This window comes from Podarcis erhardii (assembly GCF_964252035.2).
Source record: "Podarcis erhardii genome assembly, chromosome: 6".
NCBI classification, from domain to species: Eukaryota; Metazoa; Chordata; class Lepidosauria; order Squamata; family Lacertidae; genus Podarcis; species Podarcis erhardii.
In genome coordinates, this window is record NC_138510.1 from 40,487,158 (window position 1) to 40,498,339 (window position 11,182).

The following is an 11,182-nucleotide window of genomic DNA, read 5'->3' on the forward strand; positions in this document are numbered from 1 at the left end:
CACCCGCATCCCTTTACCAGCCACTACTATAGGGGAATTCTTTGCATGATCTCCTGGATGCCCTTAGAATCTTCCTCATGATCAAGAACCCAATGAATCGGGAATCCTGCTCATGAGGAAGATTCTAAGCCAAATGTGTCAATAATTTCCCATCATACCTTGTTGCTCAATGAAGGTAGAGCTGGCAGGGATACGGATGTTGACTTGGGGGGAGGCAAGCTAGCACACATGCCCTCTTTCCACAGGCATTTCTTGACTATGTAAATAGTGCTACTGACTAGCATGTACTTGTGTTCACATTTCATGCAATGGCCCCGGGATTCCTGCCTTTCCCCCCCTGGCCTTGCTCCTGTGCCTCAAACAGCAGATCAACAGGAAGAAATTAAAAAGGAGCAGGGGGTTTTAGCATTGAGAAAGAGCGATATGAAGTATTTTTCCCTGCTTAATTTCTTGATTGTGATTTGTTTCAATTAGTTAGTCTAATCCTGGCACTTATTGCTTTATCAGGTTGCTGTTAAAGGGAAAGTAACAGTGCTCCACAACTCCCTTCAGTCCCAGCCATCATGGCCAACAATCAGGGAGGATTTGGGGTGCAGTCTAACATCACTTGGAGAGCCAGAGATCCCCCATCTGTGGTCTTAGGAGAAACACTGCTGTGGCCTTGTGTTTAAGAGCCCTGTTGGTGAACTATTCACAACTCTGTTGAGAATGCGGTTGTGTTACAAATACCTGTGTGGAGCTTAGGCAGTTGACAAGACACACCCTTGACAGTATTTTCTATGTGACAAGCTATTTCCATGCAGTGGGGATTTCTTTTAAACAGAAAGAAAAACAATAACACCCCACAGTGGTTTGTTTTGTTTTTTTGTCTAGGTTTGCGGATTGCAATGGCAATGGGAAAATTTCTTAATCAACGTGACAAGCCACTGTTTTGGAATGTGTCCTGCATGCAGGAGCCTCCCCCAAAGCCATCTGAAGTGGCAGTGATCAAGCAAGCAATCTACTTCACAGCCTGCTGTCTGCACACTTGCTACAATTTGCTTGGCATTCCTCTCTTTGACCCGGGTGCCAGTGTCTGTTCTAACATGCAGCCGGACACACTTAGAAAAGTGGGGAAGGGGGGGGGTTATGCCACAGGAACAAAGTTTTGGTGCCACTGGGTCTATATGGAGTGTAATAAGGGGTTTGCTTTCTCTTAAAATGAAATAGCATGGGGGTTGGAGAGAAGATAAAGGGAAATTGAACTAAGGATGAGAACTGTTTCCTTTCAATCTTCATATCTTTTCTTTTCTCCAGCTTGGCTCCAGTACCGGAAATGGGGGAAATTGTGTTAAAGCAGTGGAGCAAGGGAAAGTAATGTGTAGGGTCAGGGGAGTGAGCTTCCCCATACGATCCTCTTAGAATTAACTCCTACCCCCTCTTTTATAGCTGAAAAGGGTGCATTCCATGTTAGGAATCGTAAGGAAAGGTACTGGAAAAAAAACTGCCAGAGCACTCTTCACGTGTTACTTGCATGTAAAGGGTACATATGTTGAATGGAGGCTCAAGGCTGCAGCATTCTGAATCACGTGGGAAGCCTTCATATATAGCAAATATGGGGGAAGGAGGAATGGAATAATTTTTGGGGCGAGGCTATATGCATGGCCCCAAGCTCCCATTCAACACACCTTCTACATGTGAGTAGCACATGAAGAGGGCTTTCTTGTTTTCCTTCCCTACTCTTCTTTTCCCCACCTCTTCTCTTTTTTTGTATTTGTCCCCATTTATCTTCTTCTCTTTCCTGTTTTACTTTGTTACTTTTTGGTTAGCAATAGATACATGAGCAGTGAGCATGAAAGGAAGAAGAAAGAAAGAAAGAAAGAAAGAAAGAAAGAAAGAAAGAAAGAAAGAAAATAAATGGGCTGGAGCAGGGGTCAGCAAACATTTTCAGCAGGGAGTTGGTCCACTGTCCCTCAGACCTTGTGGGGGGCCGGACTATATTTTTTTTGGGCGGGAAATGAACAAATTCCTATGCCCCACAAATAACCCAGAGATGCATTTTAAATAAAAGGACACACCCGGGCCGTCTGCAGGCCGGATTTAGAAGGCAGTTGGCCGGATCTGGCCCCTGGGCCTTAGTTTACCTACCCATGGGCTGGAGGGTTGCTGCATGAACTGCCTGTGCAGTGAACTGGGCTTGGGGGTAGACAATGGAAAGAACCTATGTGATCATTCCTGCTACTACAGAAGCCACTGCTGCCTGTCATTCTACTATTCAACAACAGTAACTCTTTTGTTGTTTAGGTGGGTTGGACGGCAGGGTAGAGAGCAGTATCCCCCTATGTCATGCCTTTACCTGCTCGGAAGTATTTCCAGTTCTGCTTGGGACCTTGGCAGTCTACACTTCTTTTCTAGAAGACACACCATCCATAACGAAGCACCCGTTCATGAAGTAGACTGAGGTGGAACTGAAGTAGACTGAGGTGGAAACCAACTGACGTGTATAGTACCTAGTGGGGCGACTGACTCTGGAAGAGGGAATAAAGGTAATTAGCAATTAAGTTAAATACGGTTAGGAAGTAAGTTTCATCAGGAAGCTCCCTTAGCTATCATTTAATGATATAGTAACCTTATTTCAGCAAATATAAGCTAGTCTTAAAGAAGCAATATAGTATTCACCAAATCATATCTTTGTAATTTATAAAGAATATATTGTCACTTTTGTTAATAAAAAGACGTTTGGCTGATTGATTTTGTACCACATCTAGCCAATACCTACTGGAATATAAATGTGTTGGTAAATAGCACAGTACAGATATTTGGTGACAGCGGTTAGGAAGCGAATCAGCAGTGATAAATAAAAGCTGGTTCTCCAGTCCACTTATAAAGAAATAAGAACTCCTTCCACATAACCAAGCATAGTGTATATAAAAATATAAAACACTGATATATGTGGGACTCAGTCCTTCCCCTTCCACATGCCAAAATCTGACATGCATAACAACAAATGACTTCCTATACTGATGGCAGGTGTTACTTTAAAGAAATTAAACATTTACACCTATATTTAATAGCAATCCCAAAAGATTGCCAAAGCAGGGGGAACCTTTTCTAGGAGCAAACTGTTTCACCTTTCCATTTGAGTTGATCACTACAGTTTTCTTTGAGTTAATATAATTTAGTTATAATATGCATTGCATGATTTTTCTTTTCTTTGCTGTAGATCCTCAAACGTTACGGTATCTCATACATTTTTGCACGGGTGTATATATAACTCTAGTGGATTGATTAATAGGGTTTATTTCTCCAGCAGTTTCATTCCTTGTTGAGCTAAATTCAAGCTGAAACTGTGAGGCTGCTTAAACAGTACTTCTATTTCCATATAGTGATGACTTATTAATCCTATTAATAAGTCGTTAATCTTAAATGAGTCAAATGTGGCTGTGAAGTAATGCAAGTATACATTTGGAATGACTAGGCCACCCTAATAGGTCTTACAACACAGCATATTCTTTGAAACATAATGTATTTTGCTTCACTTGCAATTTCTTCTGTAGCATGAAAAACTATTTAGATTTCTTTTGCTAGTTTTGTTTCCTTAATTACAGATATATCTTGCCTTAGTAAAGAATGAAATATCCAAGTAGTTATTAAATGCTATCTTTCAGAAAGTTCTGTTTCTTTTGCTTGGCATAGTCACATGTTGGCAAACTTCAAGAAATGGTATAAGATGCTTAAATTGCAAAAAATTGATGATCAAAGCAATAAAATCATAGTTTGTTCATCCGGTCCTTTTTTGTGGTAGAAAAAACTATATTTGTTTCTCAGAAAATCATGCAGCTATGACTCAAAACAAGCTGGAAGGTGGTATAGATTGAGTATGCAATCTTTGTAGTCACGTTCTAACCACAACCACAGACTTTGAAAGTCAGGAGCGATCTTTCACTGTGAGTTCCCATTGCTATCAGAAAAGAGATGTTTAGCTTTTTGCACACGCTTGGAAGATAGAAACAACAGATTGTTGACCTTAAAACTATATTGTAATGGCAAATTTTATTATGTTTTTATAAGTGAAGACCCAGGTGTCTTTTGACTTGATTACTTGCAAATGAGTACTGATTACTCCCCAGATGCTCTGGTTGGGTTGGAAAAAGCACTTATGAGTGGCAACTGCAAACACAAGTCTTGAGTTTTGTGGTAGGTAGGGGCATGTGTTTATAGGCCATGCTTTTGGAAGCAATGGGAGTGCTCACTGGAAGGACAGATCCTGAAGCTGAGACTCCAATACTTTGGCCACCTCATGAGAAGAGAAGACTCCCTGGAAAAGACCCTGATGTTGGGAAAGATTGAGGGCACAAGGAGAAGGGGAAAGATTGTTGGGAAAGATTGAGGGCACAAGGAGTAGAGGACGAGATGGTCGGACAGTGTTCTCAAAGCTACCAGCATGAGTTTGACCAAACTGTGGGAGGCAGAGAAAGACAATGCCTGGCGTGCTCTGGTCCATGGGGTCAAGAAGAGTTGGACACGACTAAACAACAACAACAGGGGCATGTGTTTATAGGCCATGCTTTTGGAAGCAATGGGACTGCTTTATAGAAAAGCAGTGACTCTCTGGGTTCTTGTCTGCTCCTCCATGGTCAACATGTATATTTGCTAAATATATAGACATGCTATAAGCCTGCAGCACTCTCTGCTTGCAAGAAATAGCTGCCCCTGTATATATGTAATGAACAGGAAAGTGTGAAGCCCCGCTCAATAAAAGCAATGCAACAAAATAAAGGATTTCTTCTCCAGACACATTCAGTTGGGGTTTGTTGTTGCTGTTTTGCCCTCTCCTCTTCAAGGTGCACCTCAAAGTTAGGAACATTGTAAGCCAAATCCAGATTCAATAGTACAGCTGAAATTTAGTCCCACTGAAGGCAGCAAGGAGCTTGTTGTTGATTAAACAAATCCAGAATTTCACTCTAGACCATATGCCATTTGTTTGCTGTCCAAGTAATAGGCAATCTGACCCTACAAATAGGCCTTAGCCGATAGCTGTATTGCTGCAATTAAAACGATGCCAAATCTAATCCGAGCACTTCGGAGAAGAATCAGTCTTATCTCGCCTTTCGCATCTGACATAACAGAAAAGCAAGCCAAAAACACATTAGTTTTCTGTTATATCAGATGGCAAAAACGTAGCAGTGGACTGTTAGCAGATGCCATTGCATAATTGGTAGTAGGAGACACTGCATTTTCTCCTAGCTTTGCCTGAATGGTGTTAAGGGTTTGAAACAAGGCCACAGAATTCACTCAAATCATAGCCTTAACTCAAGAAAGCATGGGAAGAAGACGATTAGATTCAGTTACCCAAATGTCATGCATAAAAGCGGAATGAGGCCTACTTTGTCCACCCTGTTTTAAAGAGTTCAGTGAACTTCTGCTAGTTTAAGAAATCAGGTGGACATTCCCCCCCCCCCTTCTTATTTAAAACATTTCACAAGAACATCAAGACAATGTTCTGGGAGTTTTCCAAAGGCTGCAACTGTCATTTTCGGTGCATTTTAAAATTTTGCAACAATTTTTATATAACTCACTTTTTGCAACATCTGGTTAAAAGCAGCACAGTGAGACAGTAATTGAAAGTGATAAAAAAGAAGAGAGAGGCCTTTGACTGTGCAAAAGTGTTGACTAAACCCATTACCAATATTGTCAATGGTGAGTGCTCCCACAGCAACTACATTTGAGAGCACTGGGTTCAAATAACCTCTGTGATATTCTGCAAATGCTTCTGTAAGCGGTAATGGAAGATGTTATGTTATAGCAGGCAGTTCTGCAGCTAATCTCTGTGTCCATTTGTCAAAATGGAAGAATATCCTTGGATTTAGTTTCACTTTTTTGATACAACATTGTATGTGAGATATGCAATAGCTGTGAATAGGCAACACCTTTCCTTTGCAGAACAGCACCTTAGTTTCAGTACAACTCAACATATTTATGCTTTCATTGCTTTTTTTTATCCTTTTGATATGGTGATTTGATGTTTCAGCAGTAACACTGTACAAAAACAAGTAAAAGTGAGCAAATGTAAAGCAACACTTTTTCTAGGAACAACAGAAAAGGACAAAGAGGTCCCATGAAAGTGGTTGCAAGTTGGACATTTAAAAAAGGAATAAAAAGACATTTCTGTTAGAGGGCCTGAGGGAAACCAAGACTCTTAAGTCTCATGCAAGTAAATGGTATAAAGTACAGAACAGGCTGACTTGAGTAGACGGCACAAGCTTGGGGTAGCTTGCTTCCATCTTCTAACAGGGGTCTTTCTTAAGTGGTCCAGTGTTGGTGGTTTCCCATGAGGACTGATAGGGTAGACATCACCAAAGTCAGCAGTAGATAGAGTCGGAGGTGACTCTATCTCACAGCCAATGAGTTCTAGTTTCTTCCCATTTTCCTCTCTGTAGAGCTCTACAATGACAATACTGAGACTGTGGAGAAGGAAGTTGACAGGTAATGCCACCCCCTGGACTGCTTTTAAGTAAGAAGGCATGACAAAGGGAAGCTGGCTGAGGGCAGAATTGAGGTTGGTTGGGCAGCTCCCCATTCACCATGTGGAAGCATGGAAGTCTCCATGGAAGCAGTCACAAGGAATGTGAGAAGGGGCTGCTTAATATGACCAGCATCTTGATTAGCTGCTACCTGTAGTATGAGGATGCCTCTTCAAGATGGCTCAATCAAGAGTTTTCAGGAACAAAACCAAAACCACAAGAAAGAATATTAAAGCCTTTGATTATTTAAGGGGACCTGGCAGACGTAGTGGGCTGAATTCAACTAAATAGCTGCAGTAGTGATTTCCAGTGCAATGAGTCCTTCTTAGAGCAATGGGACTACAGAGTAATACTGGCTTATTACTGCAACAGTGTAGATTTCTCTACACACATCCAAGGCTATTTTCAGATACAGTACTCTGAGAAAGCCCAAGCATAGCTGTAGTTCTTCAGTGAAGACAAATCTTGCAAACAGTTTTCGATTTGTAATATGAATCTTACTCACAAAAAGCTTTCAAACAGCAACTTGAGTTCTTAACAATTTGGCTCCTATGAGTGATCATGAGAACGAAAGTCTGCTAGCAAAAATTGGCAATATGTGTTTGATAGGCTAGTGATGAATTGCAGAAAGGGCAGCTAAAATGAATTGAAGGAGCTGTATATTTTCAGGATCTATCCTGTTTTCCGTGACTGCATTTCAGCTGATTCCTTGGTGACCTGCTGGAATGCGGAGTTAACCAGGGCTATAGACTGTCTGGCTCTGAAGTGCCCTCTCCAATTGCATGGAGCCTGGACAGTCCCATGGTTTCCCCTAGAGCTGTGGGTGATGAAACAGTCACTGAGACTGGTGGCAGAAAACTCATTCTGAATCAGACCAGACAGGGGTTAGAGCTCAACGTTGAGTCTAACAAGTGGTGACAGCGACGGTGAAGAGGACCTTCTTCACCGCCTCTGTTGCTTCTGCAGAAAACAGCAGCAGGAGACTCTTTCAGGTGGTTTGCAATCTAACAGAACCACCTCCACCATCAGGGCCTGGTGAAGACCCCAATATCTCCTACAATGATTTTGCAAAAATTTTTGCAGATAAAGTTTCAGAAAGAGGTAGACTCCACCATGGTAGTAGGGTCAGAGTGGGAGAGTGCTAGAGTCCTGTCTAGTCAAGTTGCATGGGATCAATTCCAATCTGTTACCTCCGAGGATGTGGACAGGCTGCTTGGATGAGTGAAACCGACCACTGTCTCCTTGATCCTTGCCCCTTAAAGCCCTAAAGGCCTCAGCTCAGTATAGCTGAAGGAGTGTCTCCACCCCCATCGTTCAACCAGGACACTGAGGTCCAGCACTGAGGGTCCTTCTGGTGGTTCCATCCCTGCGAGAAGTGAGGTTACAGGGAATGCCCACCTATCACATGTCAAGGAAATAATCAAATACTGTATCCGACTTTTAGAAGACATATGAAGGCAACCTTGTATTGGGAAATTTTTAATGTCTAATGTTTTACAATTTTGTGTGTGTGCTGTAAGCTGCTCAGAGTGGCTGGGAAAACCCAACCAGATGAGCGGGGTATAAATAATAAAATTATTATTAGTAGTAGTAGTATTAGTATTATTTTGTAACTGCAAATTTTAAAAACTGTTTTCAGAGTATTTTAAATTGTAGTAACCCACCCTGTGACCTTAGGGTGAATGCTGGGTAATAATAATAATAATAAAAAAATAATAATAACTCCTTTTCAGTCTTGTTCTTTTGCACTCAAAAGCTCACCACAAAGAAATTGACTGAAGAAGTGTTCTTAGTGCCCCAAAAATTATTTTTACAGAATTCTGAAATACCATCAAACTTTGGTATTTTTAAAAAATGCATCAGAAATCTATGCTGCTACGTTACAGCTGCAAACACCATACCATTAAGTCAACTGCGATGTTTTCATAACATCATAATGCAATACATAATAGATTGGATCCAGGCTTGGTCATGCTCAGACCTGGTGGGAATTAGGTTAGTCATAGCTAAATACAAATCCAATATCATGTGTTTAGTATTACCAGTTGAGATAGAGCTGACTAAAGTTAACAAAGCATTTTTTCTAGTTGGAAGAACAACTAGCAAATCAAGGCAGTGCTTGAGAGTGGGGAAATGCTGGTGACCAGCTTGTTCCTCTCCACAAAATCCCTTCTATGTGCTTGTATATAACTACTATCTGGAAACTTGACCGAGAGGAAAGAAGAGTAAGAGCAAGGAAGGCAATCCATGACAAACGAAGAAGTTGGCTTATAGTAGCAGTGACTTCAATCTTCTTGCAGATACAAGGGCTCTGATGCAGACTCAGAATTTCCCCACCTTCAATTTCCCTAGAATGCTGGCTCTAGACTGCAGAGCTGCCCTCTGCATTGAAATGAATGTGCAAACCTGCTAAATGGAAGCTTTATGGGCATATCAAGTTCTGCAATCATCTCTGAGCTCTAATCTTCATTCTCCTCTACAATATTTTACAGCTAAGAAGTTGCATTTGATGATATGGGCTCTAGTCTACAGAGTCTGTGACAATAAATTTGTGAGTCTTTAAGGGCCAGGCATCTCTTTCTTTTTCTTTCCTTCTTTCCTTCCTTCCTTCCTTCCTTCTTTCTTTCTTTCTTTCTTTCTTTCTTTCTTTCTTAAATCATTTTTATTGATTTTCCAATAAAAAACATCCAATTAATATATCCAATCATAATACTCCAATTAAAATAAAAAACTAAAATAAAAAAGTAAATTATAGTCCAAATTATTTTTATTAATTTTTCAGAGCTCCCCACAGTCTGGATCTCTGAAGCATATATCCACATCTCAGTCCTGCCTCTCCTTGTTGTTTCCATATTTTCCACATCTCGATATTGACACTTTATAATTCTCCGTCCCTGAGTCCATTTCTTTTTCTTTTTTTTAACCTAACACATGTGCTGCTGTCTTAAATGCATTAAAACCACTTTTCTGGTTGATTTCTGGTACATCAACTTGATTTTCTGAATGATAATTTACCATTGGTTCATTGTGGATCATATAATTTGCACAATGTATTTGTTTGTTGTGAACTTGTAAAAATTGGCATACCAAGCTTAATTTTTGTAAATTAAGAATGCTGCTGATATTGTTTGCGTGTGTGTCATTGCAAAAAAGAACAACGAAACAGTTATAGGAATGAATAGATCAAGATAACCATTTCGACTTTTAGGACCTCATTACTCATTTCTATGGCTCCTTCCTACCAGTAAAAAGCAAAGTCCAAAACCACAGCATCTCTACCCACATGTCAGCCTCAAAGTACATTAATGATTCAAAACTTGCTCAACAGGCTGACCCCTCATTGTACTAAGCAGACAGAAACTACCTGTTCATTGGTCCCCCCCCCCTTAGCTTTTGTAATCTGAATCAAGAACGAATGAATCAGTCTGTTGGCCATTCATAAAGGCAGGCAGCCACCAAAATTGAAACTTATACTTTCAGTAATTGCTTGTGAGTTGTAATTCATCTTTCAAATTGAAGTATTGTTTTCTTCAGAATGTTATTGGTACCTGCACCTGGGATAAGCCAACACTAAGCTAGGAAGCATAGCACATCAGGAGGATAATGTTTTCTGGCTGAGTAGGGATTTGAACCCTGATCTTCCAGCTACTTGTCCAGCACTTTAACCACCACACCATACCACACAACAACTTCTGAGTAGATATACCAAGTAGAATTGCATTGTCCATGTTAGATTGTCATGAGTACCTCCACCTCCTTTCTTGGAGGGAGGAACTCAAAACCCACTGAATTGGGAGGAGAAGATTCAGGTATTAAAGCAACTAGAATGGAGTAAGATACACTTTGTGCCCGTAAAGCTCAGAATTGATTTTTTTTTTTTTTAAGTTACAATGCTTCAAATCCCAGGCTTTCAAACTTCTCGAGATGGTTTTGAAAGGAAGGCTTATTTGCGAGTACTTGGTGAAAGATATATTTGTTTAAGAGAATGGTTAGTGGTAGAGTGAGAGATATTATATTCAGGTTCTCCTTGCAAGCTAAAGGCACCTGGCTGGCCACAGTATAAACAGGATGCTGGACTAGATGGGCTTTGGCCAGATCCTGCAGGGTTCTTCTGATGTTTTTGTTATACTACAGAGTCAGGTATTCCACCACTACAGGGACACATCTACCACCAAAGCTCTCCAAAGCTTCAGACTATTATGCTTCACACACTTACCAGCCACACTTACCAGCTATACCAGCTGCACTGGCTCCCGGTGGAGCACAGGATCAGGTTTAAGGTGCTGGTTTTAACCCTTAAAACCCTATAAGGCCTAGGATCCACGTACCTACATGACCGCCTCTCCTGTTATGTCCCACAGAGGACCTTACGGTCTTCAAACAAAAACATCTTGGAGGTCCTGGGCCACAGGGAGGTTAGGCTGGCCTCAACCAGATCCAGGGCTTTTATGGCTGTGGCCTCGATCTGGTGGAACACTCTGTCACAAGAGACTAGGGCCCTGCGGAACCTGACATCTTTCCGCAGGGCCTGCAAGACAGAGTTGTTCCACCAGGCCTTTGGCCAAGGCACAGTCTGACCCCCTCCTTTGGTAATCCTCATCAAACTCTAGCCCAGTGGTTGCCATTAATTTGATTTTGAATTGATTTTAGAATGAATTGATTTTAGAATGCTGTGTTAC